Source organism: Giraffa tippelskirchi, chromosome 11, assembly GCF_054371585.1.
Source record: "Giraffa tippelskirchi isolate mGirTip1 chromosome 11, T2T-mGirTip1v1.2.pri, whole genome shotgun sequence".
Lineage (NCBI taxonomy): Eukaryota > Metazoa > Chordata > Mammalia > Artiodactyla > Giraffidae > Giraffa > Giraffa tippelskirchi.
This window is the reverse complement of record NC_137285.1, coordinates 46,412,370-46,433,188: the sequence shown is the minus strand read 5'-3', so window position 1 is coordinate 46,433,188 and position 20,819 is coordinate 46,412,370. Positions and strand designations below refer to the sequence as shown.

At 35.4% G+C, this 20,819-nt stretch overlaps 1 long non-coding RNA gene across 2 annotated transcripts in view; it reads left to right on the top strand.

Annotated features, from left to right (window-relative positions):
* The window catches only part of LOC145527350 (uncharacterized), a 390,970-nt gene that overhangs the window by 114,415 nt on the left and 255,736 nt on the right, over positions 1 to 20,819 (top strand). The window contains exons 3-4 of one of the 2 annotated variants that reach the window (XR_014069703.1): positions 13,182 to 13,260; positions 18,341 to 18,450. This is a non-coding gene — a long non-coding RNA (uncharacterized LOC145527350). The remainder of the gene's footprint in view (positions 1 to 13,181; positions 13,261 to 18,340; positions 18,451 to 20,819) is intronic. The other variant, XR_014069702.1, reaches the window with a different exon arrangement.

Genomic DNA, 20,819 nt, shown 5'->3' with positions numbered 1-20,819 from the left:
TATTTAAAATAACAAATATAAATATTATAGAGTCAGACATGACTGACTGACTGAACCGAACTGATTATACTGACCTAAAATAACATATGGGCTTCCCAGGTGACGTTAGTGGTAAAGAATCCACCTACCAATGCAGAGACACAAAAGACCCAAAAGACGCAGGTTTCATCCTTGGGTTGGGAAGATACCTTAGAGTAGGAAATGGCACCCCACTCTACTATTCTTGCCTGGGGAACCCCATGGACAGAGGAACCTGGCAGACAATATACCATGGGGGCGCAAAGAGTTGGACACAACTGAGCACAAAATACCATATAAGGTCAAGTAAATTCTCCAAGTCTCCAAAATTAAGTCATTGCTGAGAAAGCAAAATGAGTCACATATGAAAATCTTTAAGTTCAAGGTTAAACTATGGATCAGTTCAGTTCAGTTCAGTCGCTCAGTCGTGTCCTACTCTTTGAGACCCCGTGAACCGCAATAGGCCAGGCCTCCTTTGCATTCTAGATGTTACCAAAAGGTGACATATCTGGCCATATTATCTTGTCCAAAGATGCTCAGTCAGTGTATTTGAGGAAATACAATGACTATTCTAGGAATTATAAGTCACTGGCTCACACTCATTAGGTAGGGACTCTCCTCTGGCTTTTGACCCTCTTCTTCATCCTACCCCTTATTGTAGATATCAAATTAAGAAAAAACTCTCATAGAGTCAATTGTGAAGATGGAAGTTTTCATCAGAAATAAGAAACTGTCATGACAAGCCTTAGCTGGTATCTGTGTGAGCAATAGCCGCTTGAGGATGTTCTCTATGCTTATTTAGGGATATGAAAGAAAACGTATAAGACATTTTAGGACACAGAAAATAGGCATCAGGGAAGGAAAAGTGTCGTTAGCAGATAAACAGCATGATATAGATATCAAATGAGCAAGGTCACCATTAGAAGCTGTAAATGACCAAGATATGCATAGGAAGATTCAAAATACTTCTTTTATATCAGACAATTATGCAGTCAGAATCCCCCGAACCTGCTCTGGATAGTTTATTAAAAGAAACGTGGGCTTGGAATAGCTGCAGCCATTTTGCACCATGAAGATGAACAGTATGAGAATGAAGCTAAAACTTTGAAAACATCTAAGAGAACAAAAGGAAAAAAATGCAAAACCCCTGCAGAACAAAACAAAACAAACAGCCAACAAACATAGAACCATTCCTAAAGCCAGTGGTCAGGGTGGGGAAAGTAAAAGAGCCTTGAATTTTAACTTTTGCCTTTATCCTGAGTGTAAATACTCTCATTGCTGCTTTTAACATGTCAACTTGATGTCCCTGAATATGGAGTTGGAAAAAGATGAAAACACATGGTTCTCAGTAGCTGATAAGAGCTGGTTCCAGCATATCACTCCCTGAACCTCACATTATAGACTTTTTCAACTGAATGGGAGACTGTATTCCTGTTTTAACTTAAAAATGGAGGCCATAAGATATATAACTCAATATTGAGGAAGTTTTAAAAGTGGTAGTGTCACTACTACTAAATGTTTGCCTAAACTTAGACTTTCCAGTTCAAAATGAAGTTGTTTGACCACCTTAAGGTAGCCAGTTTGAGTTGTGTGTTGTGGTGATAATTACATAAATTATTTTCACTGATACTTAGAATTCAGTAATCCAGGTGCAACTGTATTTCACCTAGTATATCTATAAATGCAGAGCAAGAAAATAAGAGTTGAGAACTTAGTTATGAAGCTCTTAATTCATAGCTAAATAAGGAAGTCTCACAAATTGCTATTTTCATGCAATGAAATATTTTCTAAAGCAAAAATTGTAACCTGGTAGCCCTGTAGGGTCGGAGAAGGCAATGGCACCCCACTCCAGTACTCTTGCCTGGAAAATCCCATGGACGGAGGAGCCTGGTGGGCTGCAGTCCATGGGGTCGCGAAGAGTCGGACACGACTGAGCGACTTTACTTTCACTTTTCCCTTTCGTGCATTGGAGAAGGAAATGGCAACCCACTCCAGTATTCTTGCCTGGAGAATCCCAGGGATGGGGGAGCCTGGTGGGCTGCCGTCTATGGGGTCTCACAGAGTTGGACACGACTGAAGCGACTTAGCAGCAGCCCTGTAGGGTACTTGTCAAATAGAGTCATGTTCTCTATAGTCACAAGGTGTTAACTAAGCTAAATATATTTATTGCTTTATCTCTATTTGATATTTGTATTATGGGAAGATCAGAAGATCTAATACTCTTGCTTGTTATGTTTCCTGTTTTTCTTTTACTGTAGACGTGCTTTCTTGCATGTTTTGTAGGTTAGGATTATGAACTAATCTTATCTTTCCAGAGATCTGTGGAAAGGTAAGATTAGTCTCTGTCTCTCTGTCTCTGTCTCTCCAGAGCCAGGTTGCTCTTGCTTCTGTTGAATTCCAGGCATACCACTGGACTGGAGCCCCATTTTATATTGTTTTGGCTGAAGAATTTCAGACCCATGTGTGTCATATGGATGTTGAATCCCAATTTTTATGTTTACAGTTAAAAATTCTAAAGGGTAATTTCAAGATCAAAACTATAAATGTAGTATAAATTCATACACTTTTTCCCTAGGTTTTTGTCTCTAGAAAGTAGTTTTAATTTTTTGAGATTCAGATATGGGTTTAAAGCTATCTTGATATTTGGTAATTTGAGGCCTCAGGATATTTGTTTTTCAAAACATCAAAACCGGGAATACAAACATACTTTATACTGATATCAGTTAGTTCATCAATAAATCCTAAGAGGGGAGGGAAAAAATTCTAAAAAGATCTCATGTGTATTATTGAACCAGTTATATAAATCAAGTGACTATATTGCAATGGATAATGAAACTCAGGGGTTATCATGGTCAGTCTGGGTTTATCTAGGTCTTCTCTTACAACTAAGAGAACCCTACAGATGTCACAGGTGTTACAACATGAGAGTAGGTAGAATGAGTATGGGACTGTATGATACAATGCCTATTACATATTGTCTGAAAATTGTGTTTTGTTTTTACAATATGAAAATGAAAGAGAGAATCTTACCTAAAACCAGAAAGCAAATATGAACTACTTTCCACAGAAGGAACAAAATCAAAAAGTTCTTCATGACATTTCCAAAATCAAGATATAAAGGAATGTTGTCTACTTTGTGTTCAAATCATTATACAAACCAATATACCAAATAATATGCCCAGACAATATTATTTATTTGTGAGTGCATGGAAAGTTATCACCATATAAGCAAACACTCAGAAAGAAAGGGCATCTATATAGTGATTCTTGAACAGATATTTCAGATGAAAACTATACAACAATGATTGATTAATCAACATATTCTAAGATGTAGAATAAATAATCATGTTATTAGGGAATATACGCAGAGCACTTCAAACATTTATGCAAAGAAATATAAATTGCAAAGATAATTATAAAACAGCCTTAAAATGCAATTCACTAAAATACTTAACAATTATTGAACTAGATTTAAAATCTAGCAATATTAATACAATACAAACTCAGCCTGAAAAAGGATTTGGAATAGGATAAAATAACTGTACCAATGTACTTACGCTACATAAGTCCCATGACCTGGCAGTGGTCAACTGCTACAGACAGTGGCATTATTGTTGAAGGCAGTAATTAGTGTGATACTCCCTACAGGAACCACTGGCAATGTGACAAAAAGTCTAGAGTATGATGCAATTTAACTCAAATTACATTTCAGGTAGTATTATAGTCTAAGGATAAATATTCAAACATTAAAGACAGTTGAATAAACTATGATACTCTTATACAGTTAAATAAACATACAGAAATGATATTTTGATGCATTTTTCTTCCCTGAAAATATGGTTGGATTATAAAATGAGAAGAGGTAATATCTCTTAGCTTTATTGCCAAATTCAGACTTAAATTAAAGAAAGTAGGGAAAACCACTGGACCATTCAGGTATGACCTAAATCAAATCCCTTATAATTATACAGTGGAAGTGACAAATAGATTTAAGGGACTAGATCTGATAGATAGAGTGCCTGCTGAACTATGCACAGAGGTTCATGACATTGTATAGGAGACAGGGATCAAGACAATCCCCATGGAAAAGAAATGCAAAAAAGCAAAATGGCTGTCTGAGGAGGCCTTACAAATAGCTGGGAAAAGAAGAGAAGCAAAAAGCAAAGGAGAAAAGGAAAGATATTCCCATCTGAATGCAGAGTTCCAAAGAATAGCAAGGAGAGATAAGAAAGCCTTCCTCAGCAATCAATGCAAAGAAATAGAGGAAAAAACAGAATGGGAAAGACTAGAGATCTCGTCAAGAAAACTAGAGATACAAGGGAACATTTCATGCAAAGATGGGCTCGATAAAGGACAGAAATGGTGTGGACCTAACAGAAGCAGAAGATATTAAGAGGAGGTGGCAAGAATACACAGAAGAACTGTACAAAAAAGATCTTCACGACCCAGATAATCACGATGGTGTGATCACTCACCTAGAGCCAGACATCCTGGAATGTGAAGTCAAGTGGACCTTGGAAAGCATCACTATGAACAAAGCCAGTGGAGGTGATGGAATTCCAGTTGAGCTATTTCAAATCCTCAAAGATGATGCTGTGAAAGTGCTGCACTCAGTATGCCAGCAAATCTGGAAAACTCAACAGTGGCCACAGGGCTGGAAAAGATCAGTTTTCATTCCAATCCCAAAGAAAGGCAATGCCAAAAAATGCTCAAACTACCACACAATTGCACTCATCTCACATGCTAGTAAAGTAATGCTGAAAATTCTCCAAGCCAGGCTTCAGCAATATGTGAACCGTGAACTTCCAGATGTTCAAGCTGGTTTTAGAAAACACAGAGGAACTAGAGATCAAATGGCCAACATCCGCTGGATCATCGAAAAAGCAAGAGAGTTCCAGAAAAACATCTATTTCTGCTTTATTGACTATGCCAAAGCCTTTGACTGTGTGGATCACAATAACTGTGGTAAATTCTGAAAGAGATGGGAATACCAGACCACCTGACCTGTCTCTTGAGAAACCTGTATGCAGATCAGGAAGCAACAGTTAGAACTGGACATGGAACAACAGACTGGTTCCAAATGGGAAAAGGAGTACGTCAAGGCTGTATATTGTCACCCTGCTTATTTAACTTATATGCAGAATACATCATGAGAAATGCTGGGCTGGAAGAAACACAAGCTGGAATCAAGTTTGCTGGGAGAAATATCAATAACCTCAGATGTGCAGATGACATCACCCTTATGGCAGAAAGCGAAGAAGAACTAACGAGCATCTGGATGAAAGTGAAAGAGGAGCATGAAAAAGTTTGCTTAAAGCTCAACATTGAGAAAACTAAGATCATGGCATCTGGTCCCATCACTTCATGGGAAATAGATGGGGAAACAGTGGAAACAGTGGCAGACTTTATTTTTTTGGGCTCCAAAATCACTGCTGATGGTGATTGCAGCCATGAAATTAAAAGACGCTTACTCCTTGTAAGGAAGGTTATGACCAACCTAGATAGCATATTAAAAAGCAGAGACATTACTTTGCCAACAAAGGTCTGTCTAGTCAAGGCTATGGTTTTTCCAGTGGTCATGTATGGATGTGAGAGTTGGACGGTGAAGAAAGCTGAGTGCTGAAGAATTGATGCTTTTGAACTGTGGTGTTGGAGAAGACTCTTGAGAGTGCCTTGGACTGCAAGGAGGTCCAACCAGTCCATCCTAAAGGAGATCAATCCTGGGTGTTCATTGGAAGGACTGATGTTGAAGCTGAAACTCCAATACTTTGGCCACCTCATGCAAAGAGTTGACTCATTGGAAAAGACCCTAACGCTGGAAGGATTGGGGGCAGGAGAAGAAGGGGACGACAGAGGATGAGATGTTTGGATGGCATCACCGACTCGATAGACATGGGTTTGGATAAACTCTGGGAGTTGGTGATGGACAGGGAGGCCTGGCGTGCTGTGATTCATGGGATTACAAAGAGTCAGACACGTGTGAGTGATGAACTGAACTGAACTGAACTGAATATCTCTAGTGATGCTGAATCTGGAAAAGAACCATGGGAAACCTCATGCTGCTCTTACAGATTCTGCTCAGAACAGACACATGTCACATCAGCTCATATTCCATTATCCTCTCCCAGAGACAGACAACAAATATTTGAACATTCACAAATATCATACTAGCAAAAGTCTTATATAATAAAAGTTCAGTTCAGTTCAGTTGTTCAATCGTGTCCGACTCTTTGTGAATCGTAGCACACGGCACACCAGGCCTCCCTGTCCATCGCAAACTCCTGGAGTTTACCCAAACTCATGTCCATCAAGTTGGTGATGCCATCCAGCCGTCTCATCCTCTGTCATCCCCTTCTCCTCCTGTAATGCATTATAAATCATGTTTTGACTTTTGTATAGCTGTTATCCCATTTAAGATTGCTATGATGGAAAGCATTTTAAGATAGCCTTCAAAATTCTAACCCACTGCATGTATGAGCCCTGCATAATTCCTACGTCTGAATATGTGAGTGCAAGTTGTGGATATGATGAAATATGACTACTATGATTGCTCAGTTGACTTAGAGTGAATTAGAGAAGATTAACGTGAGTGAGCCTGTCCTAACAAGAACCCTTAAAAGAGATTAAAGAAATATGAAGGGAGAGAAATTTTATCTCTAGCCTTGAAGTAACAAAGTTCTTCGTCATGCAGAAGGCCACATCAGGCCTCCTATAGGGCAGCCTATAGGAGCTGATAACAGCCCTTGTTTGATAGCCAGGAAAGGGAGGGAAGATCTCAGTCCTATAACCACAAGGAACTTAATTCTGTCAACAACCAATATGCTTAGGACTCTGAGCCTTAAATGAGACTGCAGACTGATTGTCACTTTGACTACACCTTTGTGAGACCCTGAGCAGAGAACCCAACCAATAATATATGTATCCAGATTCATGGTCCATAGAAACTATAGATAATAAATGGGGATTGCTTTAAGCCACTAAGTTTGTAGCATTTACCCAGAAATAATATGTGCTTGCTTATTGGAAGGAAATCTATGACAAACCTAAAAAGTGTATTAAAAAGCAGAGACATCACTTTGCCAACAAAGATCCATATAGTCAAAGCTATGTTTTTCCAGTAGTCATGTACAGATGTGAGAGTTGAACCTTAAAGAAGGCTGAGCACCAAAGAATTGATGCTTTTGAACTGTGGTGCAAGAGAAGACTCTTGAGAGTCCCCTGGACAGCACGGAGATCTAACCAGTCCATCCTAAAGGAGATCAGTCCTGGGTGTTCATTGGAAGGACTGATGCTGAAGCTCCAATACTTTGGCCACCTGATGTGAACACCCAACTCATTGGAAAAGATCCTGATGTTGGAAAAGACTGAGGGCAGGAGGAGAAGGGAGAGACAGAAAATGAGATGGATGGCATCACCAACTCAGTGGACATGAGTTTTAGCAAACTCGGAGATAGTAAAGGACAGGGAAGCCTGGCATTGCTGCAGTCCATGGAGTCACAGAGAGTCAGACATGACTTAGTGACTGAAAAACAGCAACAACAAATGGTTACCACAAAGACATATGTTGGTAATAATTCTAAGAGGAGTAACAATACCAATGACAAGCATTATACCTATTTATTTTACTTACATGATGCTGTTGCTTGACTTCTGTTGTATTTTGTGCAAATATGCTATTTTATTCACAACAGTTAAATCATACATACTGATTTTTTCCCTAAATAATATAGAGGGCCTGTGAATTGGAGAATAAAAAAGCTGTGAGTTTATTTTACTAACACCTTTGGCAAATTTACTCACATTTTGTTTTATTCTTCCTTTTAATTAAGGCTATTTTTGAAAATCCATTTTGCACTTGCTAAATAATTCTTCAACTCTTTTTATCTTTTAATGTTAGAATAATAAGAAAACTGTCCTGACTAGAATTAGCTATGCACCTTTTTTATTTATAATGTATCTTTCATTTACATATAGTTAACAATACTCAATACTAATAATTTTATTACATACACACAGAAAACTTTCAACTTCTATTTAGTAAGGAAAAAATCGGAATGAACATCCGCCACACTGACAGTAAGAGAAAAATACTGTGAAAACATAACTTTTCTTTAATCCATCAATGTAGGTTACAGGCCAGTCAGCCTGGAATCTAAGAAAGGACAAGTGCTTTCAAAGAGAGAGTGGAAATAAGACAAAGACCAAGAGGAAGATAGGCCTACCATATAAGTAGTGAAATTCAACTAAATTTTTCAACACATTGCTAAAGCCTGAGTGCATCATTAGAACGAGTTTTGATGCCTTGGTTGCCACAGACTCAAGAGGAGTGTGCATCTAATTGTAGCTTCTTTTCCACAGTCATTTAGAATGTGCTCCTAAGAAAGACTGAAGGTAAAACAAGATACAAGAAAAAGCTTCCATTTCTGAATTTTATAGAGATGTGCGTAGTATAGTCATGCAGGAGGTGTGCAGCAGCGGTCATAGAAAAGGCACAAAGCCCTACCTGATACTTTTCCTCTCTGAAACTAAAGACTTAAGAAAGTGTTGGAGAGCAGCAATCTGACACACACAGAGCAAGGGATACTCACCATGGAAAGAAAAGGAATGTAACCCCTAGTACTTAGGGAGGAACAGGAAACCATACTGAGCCCCGGCGTGTACGAGATATTCCATCACCGGGGAAGGGAAAGGACTGATGCAAAGCTCCTCGCTGCTGAGACCCAGTGGCTGTTTAAGACTGAGACTCTCCAAGGTAACAAAGGACACTCCCTCCCATCACCTGTTACCAAGCTAGCAAGCATAGAGTAAAGAGCGAGAAAATAACACTGGGGGAGAGGCAAGAGTGTGAAAAGAGACCCCTTCTAAGGGAAAGATACATAGGAAGGTGTAAAACTTTCTGGAAAACAAGGCTTCAGCCTGAGCACAAGGAAACACTGAAAATATTATAATCGGAAGCATTGAAATGAAACTAACAACACCCACAATGAAACAGAAACGCAGTTAGACTGTCACATACTGATGGCTTAACAGAAGAAAAGTAATAACAGTTTCCAAGAAAAACACTGTTTACCTTTGTCTCAAGTACCCTCCACCTGGTGTCTTCTTCTCAGCTAAAAACTAAGAAGCAAAAATGTACATACACACCCAGAAGAGAATGTAGTCCAAAGAGATCAAACAATCCACAGAACAAAGCCACATGTAACCCACATTTTGGAAATATCTGAGAGAAAATTTAAAACTATGATTAATATGTTAAAAGCTCTGTATGAACTGATGGTGGATTTCAAGCAGAGATGGCACCTTTAAGGAAGAGTGAAATTGAAATGTTAAAAAAAAGTGGTGCATTAACAGAGAAGAGTAACTTTGATGTATTCACCAGTAGACCTCAAAGAGCCAAAGAGAGAATCACTGAATTTAAACGTAGGTCAATAGGGGAATTCCCTGGTGGTCCAGTGGTTAGGACTCTGAGCTCTCAGTCCCTTGTTGGGGAACTATTAATAAGATCCCGCAAGCTGCACAGTGCGGCTAAAGTAGAAAAGTAAAGATAGGTCAATATATACTACCAAAACTGAAAAAGAGAAATAAGAGTTAAACAAACGAAAAACACACAGTTAGAGGGCTCATGGACTGCAGAATGAATCTTAATAACCTAACAAATGTGTATTTGGAGTCCCAGAAAGACAGAAAAATCCAGGAAAAGGAGACAGTGAATGGGCAGACGAAAACATTGGACAGATAATGGCTGGAGTTTTCCAAACAACACAAAAAAAGTCAGCCACACAAATTCAAAAAGGTCAGAGAAAACCAAGCTGGATAAATACCAACAGAACATATACAGACACACATGTTGACACTTACTATATATTAAGTACTTAAAATCTAAATTAATAACACATATATTGAAGGAGGATAGAAAGAAAAGCTACATCACAGAGAAAAACAATAAGAATCATAATTATAAAAATTGCATCCAAAATGAAAGAGAAGTTTATAAATGTCTGGTTACCTAAAAGTTACCTTAGTTAAATAAATCTTACAATTTTCTAAAAAATACAAATTGCTCAAAGGAGAAATTTATAATCATATTTTTATGAAAGTTAAATTACCTTCAATGATTTCAGTGAAGTCGGTCAGTCGTGTCTGACTCTTTGCGACCCCATGGACTGTATAGCCTACCAGGCTCCTCCGTCCATGGGATTTTCCAGGCAAGAATACTAGAGTGGGTTGCCATTGCCTTCTCCAGGAGATCTTCTCCACCCAGGGATCAAACCCAGGTCCTCCTGCATTGTAGACAGACGCTTTACCATCTGAGCCACCAGGGAGGTCTCATGATTTCAGGAGTTACTGGAAATTGAGCCTGTATCAGAGAGAAGGTAGAATATCTGCTAGGAAAATATAAATCTACATAATCCGTTACTAGCATATTTTCTTATAACTTTACTAAAACCAATTTTTAATATCTACTCTATGATATGTTCAAGAAGCAATTACTCATATTATCGTATAAACTCCATTAAGTAGCATATTTCACTGATAGCATAAATTCTGTTACACAAATTAAAGATTGAAGCTTAATTAATTTAAGCTTTAAAAGATACAACAGGGAAACAGCCTCCAACTCTGGCAAACAAAGGATTCAATTCCTGGCTTTACCTCTAAAATAGTAATTCTGTTCCCCTTCTGTTTGTCTAACATTCTATGAAAAAAATTATCTTTTTAAGTTTAAATGTGTACCTTAGGGTAAAAGCATTATTGTAGGCAATCTCAAGGAACTTTTTCTCCTTTTCTTAAAAATTATTTTTTAATTGAAATATAGATGAATTATATTAGTTTTAGGTATATATTTTAACAATTCAGTATTTTTGCAGATTGTACTCCATTATGAAATATTACAAGATAATGTCTGTAATTCCCTGTGTATACAATACATCCTTATTGCTTATCTACTATATATGTAGTGGTTTATATCTATTAATCCTATGCTTCTAATTTGTCCCTCCTCCCTTCCCTCTCCTTCTGGTAATATTAACAAATCAGTGTAGCATTTTGGACAATATTTCCCACTAACACTTCTAAATCTGTACAGCTAACAACTACAAAAACTTCCAAAAATAATTTTCAAAAAGATAGACATCCTAAATTTGTACAACTTTGGATCACTTCACATTAGGAGGTTATGCATGTGGCTACCATGTTTAGAAGGGGTACTAGTCCTTTCTGGATTTAAGATGGCCAATGCATGTGTGTGTTATCAGATAAGATAGGCTCTAGAGCACAGGAGGATTCTGTAGAAGTATAAAGAGGGTCTCGGATGTAGTATAACTTACTTTGTTTGTTCACATTACTTAGTTAAAACTTTGTGGTTCCCAACAGAGCCTATCCTCAATAACCAATCTAGAATCACCACACCAGATATAAAAAAGGAGTCCTATTCCCATTATGTCACAGATAATTGCATATTAAAATCTCCCACTAATGATGCTCTTTTTATTACATGATAAAGCACATATTGTAGTTTTAAGTATACTGTTTAGATACTTTCCCAAATAATAGAATGTTTATTATAATTTTTAATGAAGAAAATGATATATTTAAAAACAATAGAAATTGATGAATGATGCTTCTCAAATTTCAATATTGTATGCACTGTGAAAACACTTCCCATATTTTAAAACTTGACTTTCTATTACCTTTGCAAATGTAATAGAACCTCAAATTATTTTAAAGGTGAATAATGCATGAAGCATAAACTTTTCTAAGAATATCAAATATTCAAAACTTTGTAAAAGATGTATCATCATATCCAAAAATAAAAAATCCTTCAACAATATAATTTATTAAAAAATAAAGTTAGTATATAAAACTGGATAAAATATGATATATACAATTAATATTTTATAATATTTGATGCTATGTGTCAGTTACTATAAAACTTTTTCTTAGATGTTAGTTCAGATCATCATGAGAACTCTGAGGGGAAGGAATTATTATACCCATTTTACAGAGAAAGTAACTGAGACTTCATGAGACTTGGAAACTTTTCCATGTCACCCAAGATATAAAAGATTACATGTACAAATCAAAAACCTTTAAAAATGCAAATGTATTTCAAAGATATCAGCGAACCTGGGAACTATCACAATAAAATATAAAGTACTAAATTATATAAATGGAATATAATAGATGCAAATATATAGTTAGAAGAGCAGCAGCTTATGCTGTAGATTCAAAAACATCTTTCTTCCGATCTCTGTTTCATCCCATACTAATTATATCTTAATGTGATGGACTTATGGATGATTTTCCTTATCCTTTTGTATGCCCTTAGAGTATTTTTTTCAAACTCTACAATGAGCATGGGTTGCTATATGTAATCATTAAAATAAGCATGCTTAAAAAATATCATATGCATCATGTTTTACTTGTCTCTGTAATTCACCATAACTGTCAGACTTGGATTACCATTAATTTTACAATCACTTTATAGCCTCTGAATTGAAAAAAAAAAAAATCCTTAAGTGTACCATGCTCTGAATACAATTAAGTGAATGCTGGTTAGAAAATCATGATCCCATATGGGACCAAATAGCTGAATTTCAGTGAACTATTTTCATTAACTTTCAGGCTGTAACTATGGCATTGGCTAGCTATGCCATGTGATTCCATTGCAAATTTATCTGGAGGAAGAGACCTTGATGCCTCAGTCCTCAGAAAACACTACTAAAAAGCCCACTCAAAGCTTTAGCCTTATCTGTAAGGTAATAATAGCATATCATTCTGAAGAAGACAAGAATAGCTATCATTTTGATAAATTTCAAAATTTATTAAAAAACTAATTGTTGTACATTAAAAAAAATAAATAAACAGAACACCATTCCATGTTCGATGCATGAGACAAGGGCTCAGGGCCTGGGCAATGGGATGACCCAGAGGATGGGATGGGGAGGGAGGTGGGTGGGGGGTCCAGGAAGGGGAACACATGTAAACCCATGGCTGATTCATGTCAATGTATGGCAAAAACTATTACAATATTGTAAAGTAATTAGCCCCCAACTAAAATAAATAAATTTATAAAAAAATAAATAAATAAAATAAAAAAATAAATAAATATTTGGATTCTCAAGAGATACCACACTTTACATCATCATCATTGTTTTTATTAGTTACTGTAGGTGAAACCAGTGAAGTATAAAAGAGAAAATACCCAGAATCCTCAGTGGAGAGTCTTTCAGCCAAGAGCAGGTAAGAACATATGCCAGTTTCGCAATATTGTTTCACAACAGTTTCAAGGTAGGTATAAATTCAGGCATAGGAACATGTTGGTAAATATCTTGAGTTTTGCCTTGTTTTTGTTGTTATCTTGTTCCAGATTGTCTGTCATCCCTTCCTTAGCGATGTGCCTTAGCCTTACTCTCGTCCCATACACAGTAGGGGCAGCAAAGTAAAAAAGCTGAAGCTATTATACAATATGTACTGTGATGTGAGTCTTGTGTGAAGAGGCAAAAGGACCCAAAGGAGTTAGACCTTAACAATCAAACAAAAGTCCTCTTGTACTTAAGATTCCCAAGAGGTTTCCTAACTCTTGATTTTCCCAAGGATTGCTGGTTTTCCCTTCTGTTGGTTCTGAGCTAAATGTGCCATTCTTTTTCCTACCAGGTTAGTCTGTTTCTATTGCTTGCAAATACATTTTCTGAACTAATTCATTTTCCACCATCCATACATACAAACAACATAAACTCTCTCACACACAAACTGAACAGGATTTTCTCTGGGCAACATGAATTATTAAAAAGCATTATTTAAAATAATGGTATATAGTAGAGTTTAAAACAATCGTGTTCCCATGTGATATAGTAGAGATTGAGTTAGACATCTAGTAGAAAATGTACTAATATGTAGGTCTCAAAGAGACAAAGAGTACTGCAGACTGATATTTGACCTCTATCAAATTTTAGCTATTGTTGCATTGTAATTTCTGGCCAATTAGCTCGTATTTCTATAAAATCTTTATTTTTGAAAAATACCAATTACATGATTAAACTTCTGAATGTAATAAAATGTAGACAAAATACAAAATAAGTTTTTGGACATCTTGATCTCTCAGCAGTTCAGAGGCTTTCTCTGTTTTTAGTTTTTCTCTGACAAACTTCCTTTGACTATATTAGCTTTTAAGAACTTTGTCTTGAGTGAACACACTGCGGTACCAGATATTTCAACATAAATCCCTTACAATAATATCTACAATAATTATATTTTTAGTCTTCTGCAAGCAAATGAGTCTTTAATGCTTACAAAAGAAGTCAAGATTTTATTACTGAGCCATTTTCAACTCATTTGGATCTCTCTTGTGATAGTAAAAGACTTTTTCAATGAAAATAATTGCTATATTCCTTATTCAGTATAGAATTCTAACTTAAAAAGAGATTTCTCCTGAGTTATTCTGATACAAATGGAAGGCTTAAAGTCTAAATTTCAAATTAAAACATATATATATATTCAATTCATGATTTACATAAGTTTGATTTTAAGTTTATTAAATAGAATTCACTATTTTTTAAAAATTCAGTAATTTTAAAAAATAAAAAATTATTTTCACTTATCTTTATTCAGTAAATAACAAATAGTACAAGCATTTTATCAGCAATATTAGGTACATACTAAAATGTATTACTAAATTGCAAGCTTATTAAATAACATACTTTATTATCTAAGCACATATATATCAAAATATGGTGATAACATTACTAATTCATAATTCCTACCTATGAAATTATTGCTTCCTATTAAAGAGGTACTCCACGTAAGCATGAAAATTTATGGCTTTCTGGATATTTGCTAAATTTATGTTTTTTCTTATAAGTGGTTTTTAATAAAACATCTTAGTTAAAATGAGATATGTTTTTAAATATTTTAAACAAATACTGACTATAAAAATTAGCCATTCATATTTTAAACACTTTGAATAGTATTAACAACATAAAAACACTTGATCAAATTAGTTAAAATATTTAAGAAAATTAAGTACTAAAACAGTTCTTTCAAGGAAGAGGGTATTAAGAAAGCATATATAAGCATACATATGGAATTAGACTGTGTCTGTTTATTTTTTAAGCAAGTTGGTATAAGCAACTTATGTGTGTGTGTGTGTGTGGATGGATGGGGTAGTGAAATAGTATATGAAAAAATGTATTGTCCTTAAGAAAGTAAATATTAATATGATTGACAAGGCAAGAACGCATCCTATGCCTCATAGTAGCACATGCTAATATATCACAGAATATACTATTTTACAAAAGTTATCTCAGAAACAAACAAATTGGTCAGTCCTTGATTCATGAGGTATTGTTGTCATAGCCATGCATAGCCATGTTATATCCTATCTTTTAAATCTGATTAATGTATTCATTTATTTTTAATAATGTAATGAACACCTCTGAACTCAAAATTCAAACAAAAGCTGCAATTATTACCAATCGCTTGTGTTAACCTGTGCTTTCCCCCTAAATTCCACCTACCTAATGGGATTTAACTTCTGTCCTGAATTATCTAGTATTTGTTTCCCTGATTTATGTGTAATATTTGAGTATCTATCATCTATTTACTTTAAATCTGCATAAAGATTATATTATTTAGTTTTGCTAGCAACTGGACATTATTCAAATAATTTCATATTTTGTGAAATCACTTGTGATTTACTTTTTGTATTCAACCTTATATTACAAGTTCAATCTATCTGTCTAATTTTATTTTATTGTGATAAGAATACTTGAAATCTACCCTCCTAACCGATTTTTAGGTATGCAACACATTATTATTGACTATAAGTAGAATATTGTACATCAGATTTCCAGAACTTATTGTCTTACTTAACTGATTTGTGTATTTTACATGGTGTTAGCTTATAAAATCATTGCTATACATGGTTTACTGGGTGAATATACTACCACATATTTGTTTATTCTCATGTCAGTTATACTTTGTTTGGTTTCCATTTTTTCATTTCAAATTGTGTTTACAAAAGCACATTCACAAAGATTATAATGCATGCATGTACAGTTATGTCTCTAGGTATCTGTAAGTAGAAACTGTTGAGTCATGTGGCAGGAAATATTTCAATGGTACAATGACAATGACACATTGCTTTCCATAATGGTTATAGAAAGAGATCTCATTGATTCACATTCTAACATTGAGTATTTTCAGATTACTGAATTTCTACAAATGTAATGGATATAAGATATTTTATTGTTGTAGATCTATTGTCCTTGTTATGAAAATATGAAGGTAGAATACTTATTCTTGATGCTTTTTTTCTCTTCCTTGTGTTGACAGTTCATGTCTTTGTCTATTGTTCTATTAATATGATAAAAGTCTGATATTCTTGATATGAATTATTTGTAGGTTATATATTTGAAAAATGTTCGTGAGTAGTTTATAGTTTGGCGTGACAACATATTTTATAAATACATAACAGAAGCATTAATAATGAAAATTAGATAAACTGATTGCATGAAGAATGAGAAATTCTGTTTACCAAATCACTTAAAATAAGTAAAATGTAAAAATGAAAAGATAAGCTACAAACTAGGACATAATATTTTCCAGATATGCAATTAACAAAGCATATATGTTAAGACTATTAGAAAGACTCCCTGAAGTATCTTTGATGGGGGTTGAGAAAGTTAAATGTAAGAACCTTTATGTAAATTTAAAAAAGTTAAATGGAAGAAAAACAGAACTGATGTGACACATTAAAATTCTTTACCACAGATTGAATTAATGGTACACTTATGGGATAAAAGTCTTGAATTATTACTATTGTGTATGGGAAATAAAAACAAAGAAAGGGTGGAGTGGATGCTTGTTGATAGAATTTCTAGATAATGTCAATGAAAGGAACAGAAGATGGTTTTAGAGAGAAGAGAATAGGTTTCATTTTAGATTCAGTGATTTTTCTAGAGACTATAGGGCAATTTAGTGAACATGCTAGATCATATTTGGATAAGATGGAATTTACTATCGATATGTGGGCTGCCATATAGGTATAAGTAAATTTATGGTAGTTGTATAGATTGCCAAGGGTAACTAAAGTGAATGTTTATGATAAGCGCAGAAGGACAGACAGACAAATGTGGGAAAGGACACTGAGGAACAAAAAGTATTTCTCAGCTGAAAACAGAAAGAAATAGTGGAACTCATGGAAATATTTGGAGAGAAAGCAGGAAAAATATTAGAAAAGTCAAAGGAAGAATATAAAAGAAAGCTGTGTCCCAGTCATGTCCCACTCTTTGCGACCCCATGGAATGTAGCCCGCCAGGCTCCTCTGTCCATGGAATTTTGCAGGCAAGGGTACTGGAGTGGGTTGCCGTTCCCTCATTAGCAAATAATCAGCAGGATCACCAGTGTGAAAACTTGAGTGTTTTTGCACTAGTTTAGCCATGGATAGGGAGTTTGTACCCTTGATAAAATCATCTGCAGTTTCAATTGATTAAGGATATACTCACGCTTGGAGGTAAAAAGAGATAATCATTTCACCTTTTTAAGTCGTTAAAATAGTAAATGTGCAAAATATATTAAGCCTTTTATCAGAGAAATGTGAAAAAATACAGTTCTCCTTCTTTAAATTTTTCCTGAATTTATTTCATATAAATTATTAATTCTGATTCTGTAAAGGTATTTTAATATAGGTAAGCATGATGATGGTGATTTCAAAAGCACATAACATTATTTTAATAATACATCACATGCATAAATAACTAATGCAGTGTAAATATCTTAGCTGAATCATTTTCTCTGCTTGCTTAGAACTCTTTATGTAGTTAGGTAGCAAACAGAAAGAATAGACAATCTATTATTTAACAAACTGTGATATCCCAGCATTTCAAGATTCACATTTAAATTCATAGAAAAAAATAACAGCTATTTATAGTTTCAGATAGGAGAAGTAATAACTTTAAAGGTTTAGCCAAATTTGTTTGGATTATTCTGCAACCCTATTTTATTACTTGAGAATGAATATAGAATAATGATACTGAGATTTGTTTATTCATTCAGCAAATATTTACTAAGCACCCACTTGTGTTCTGAGTACTATTTTAGTTCCAGGGATAAAATTGTGAACAGAGAAAAAAATCTTTCATGGAGTTTATAATCCAGTGTTGGATATAGATAAGAAAGAAGCACACACACATATATTCACACTCACATCCACACACGTACATGTGCACATAGACTTACTTACATATATGCAGTAATACATTCCATAAAGGAAAATAAAATAAGACAAAGGACTAATGAATGATATGACCTTGTGGTATTACAGATTGCTTTTGTGAAGATATGGCATTTAAGTAGAATATTGGGGGAGTGAAGCAGCAAGGGCCTTGGAGAAGAATTTATGAAGGAGTAGGAAAAGAACTTCAAAAGTTCCAGGTAGGAATAGCAATAGAGAATAAACATTGAATTATTTAGTATAGGGATAAGATAATTGCAGTAATATATAAACTTGAATAAGTGAGAGAGGATAAATATTAACTAGTACAGAGTTGGAGAGATTAGTTTTAGGAAAAAACAGAAAATTCACCTATATAATAAGAGGGAATGCAAAATATATGAATAAAGTTATAGGTAGGTTAAAATTAATGTATTTTAGATTGTATTTTTATTTGTTGGTCTTCATTCACTAAGTCATGTCTGACTCTGCGACCCTATGATTTATAGCACACCAGGCTTCCCTATCTCTTGGAGTTTGCTTAAACTCATATCCATTGAGTTAGTGATGACATCCAACCATCTCATCCTCTGTCTCCCCAACCTTTCATCTTGCTTCAGTCTTTCCCAGCATCAGGGTCTTTTCCAATGAGTTGGCTCTTCACATGATGTGGCCAAAGTATTGGAGCTTCAGCTTGAGCAGCAGTCATTCCAATGAATATTCAGGGTTGATTTCCTTTAGGATTGACTGATTTGACTCTCAGGAGTCTTCTCCAGCACCGCAGTTTGAAAGCATCAATTTTTCAGCAGTCAGCCTTCTTTATAGTCCAACTCTCACATCTCTACACGACTACTGGAAAAACCATAGCTTTGACTATCCAGACGTTTGTTGGCAAAGTGATGTTTCTGCTTTTTAGTACACTGTCTAGGTTAGTCATAGCTTTCCCTCCAAGGAGCAAGTGTCTTTTAATTTCCTGGCTGCAGATACTGTCCACAGTGATTTTGGAGCCCAAGAAAATAAAATCTGTCACTTTTGCCACATTTCCCTCATTTATTTGCCATGAAATGATGGGACTGGATGTCATGATCTTAGTTCTTTGTATGTTGAGTTTAGCCAGCCTTTTCACTCCCCTCTTTCGCCTTCATCAAGAGGCTCTTTAGTTCCTCCTCTCTTTGCTTTCTGCCATTAGAGTGGTATCATCTGCACATCTGGGACTGTTGATATTTCCCAGGCAAACTTGACTCCAGCTCGTGATTCATCTAGCCCCACATTTTGCATGATGTACTCTGCAAATAAGCGGAGTGACAGTATACAGCCTTGACGTACCCCTTGCCCAATTTTAAACCAGTCCATTGTTCCATTTCTGGTTCTAACTATTGCTTCTTGTCCAGGTTTCTCAGGAGGCAGGTAAGATGATCTGGTATACCCATCTCTTTTATAATTTTCCACAGTTTGTTGTTATCCACACAGTCAAAGGCTTTATAGCATAGTCAGTGAAGCAGAAGTAGATTTTTTTTGGAATTCTCTTTGCTTTTTCTATGATCAAGCAGATGTTGGCAATTTGATCTCTGATTCTTCTGCCTTTTCTAAATCTAGCTTGTACATCTGGAAGTTCTTGTTTCCTGTACTGTTGAAGCCCGGCTTGAAGGAATTTAAGCATTACCTTGCTAGTATGTGAAATGAGCGCAATTATGTGGTAGTTTCAACATTATTTGACATTTTTCTTCTTTGGAATTGAAATGACACCTCACTTTTTCCAATCCTGTGGCCATTGGTGAATTTTCCAAATTTGCTGGCATATTGAGTGCAGCACTTTAACAGTATAATCACGTAGGGTTTGAAATAGCTCAGTTGGAATTCCATCTCCTCCACTAGCTTTTTTCATAATAATGCTTCCCAAGGCCCACTTGACTTCATACTCCAAGGTGTCTGGCTCTAGGTGAGGGACCACACCATTGTGGTTATCTGTTTAAGTAAAAGTTTTTAAAGGTATGTGAACAAATTAAAAATGTGGTAAATTGATGATATCAGGTTCAACAGAGAAGAAAAGTTATGGAACAGTCATTTCAGAATGGGAGAGTAAGTTAACAAGGAAACCTAGGCAGTATAGATGGCCCACCTTCATATTGTGATCTTTCGTTTAAACTAATACTTTGTGTTCCACCCATGTTTAACCACGTTAGGCCAAAAGTAGAATAGGAACAAAATTGAATCTAAGTAATGTTCAAATTTATTAAGAACACTGAGTGAAGGAAGGCAGGAGAAAGGAGTCAAGAATGCTCCAAGTGAATAGTTATAGAGGTAGACAGTATGTCTTGGTTGTACAGAGAGAAGTGAGTTATAGGGAGACAAGGGAAAGAGAAAAATGGTAACATCAAAAGATTTATGGTCCATTAGTAACAACCATGTCTAGAGTATAAAATTCCCAGTTTTATTGAGGAAATGCAGAAGAAAATATTTCAGGGAACTGGGAGGCCAAAATATTGAATATCGTTCTGCATGAGCAGGATAGTAAAGTCACTTTTATTGTTAGAAAGGATGTTGGAAAATGTTGATTATAGTTGCTGTAGTAGTTGCTATAGTTCGAATG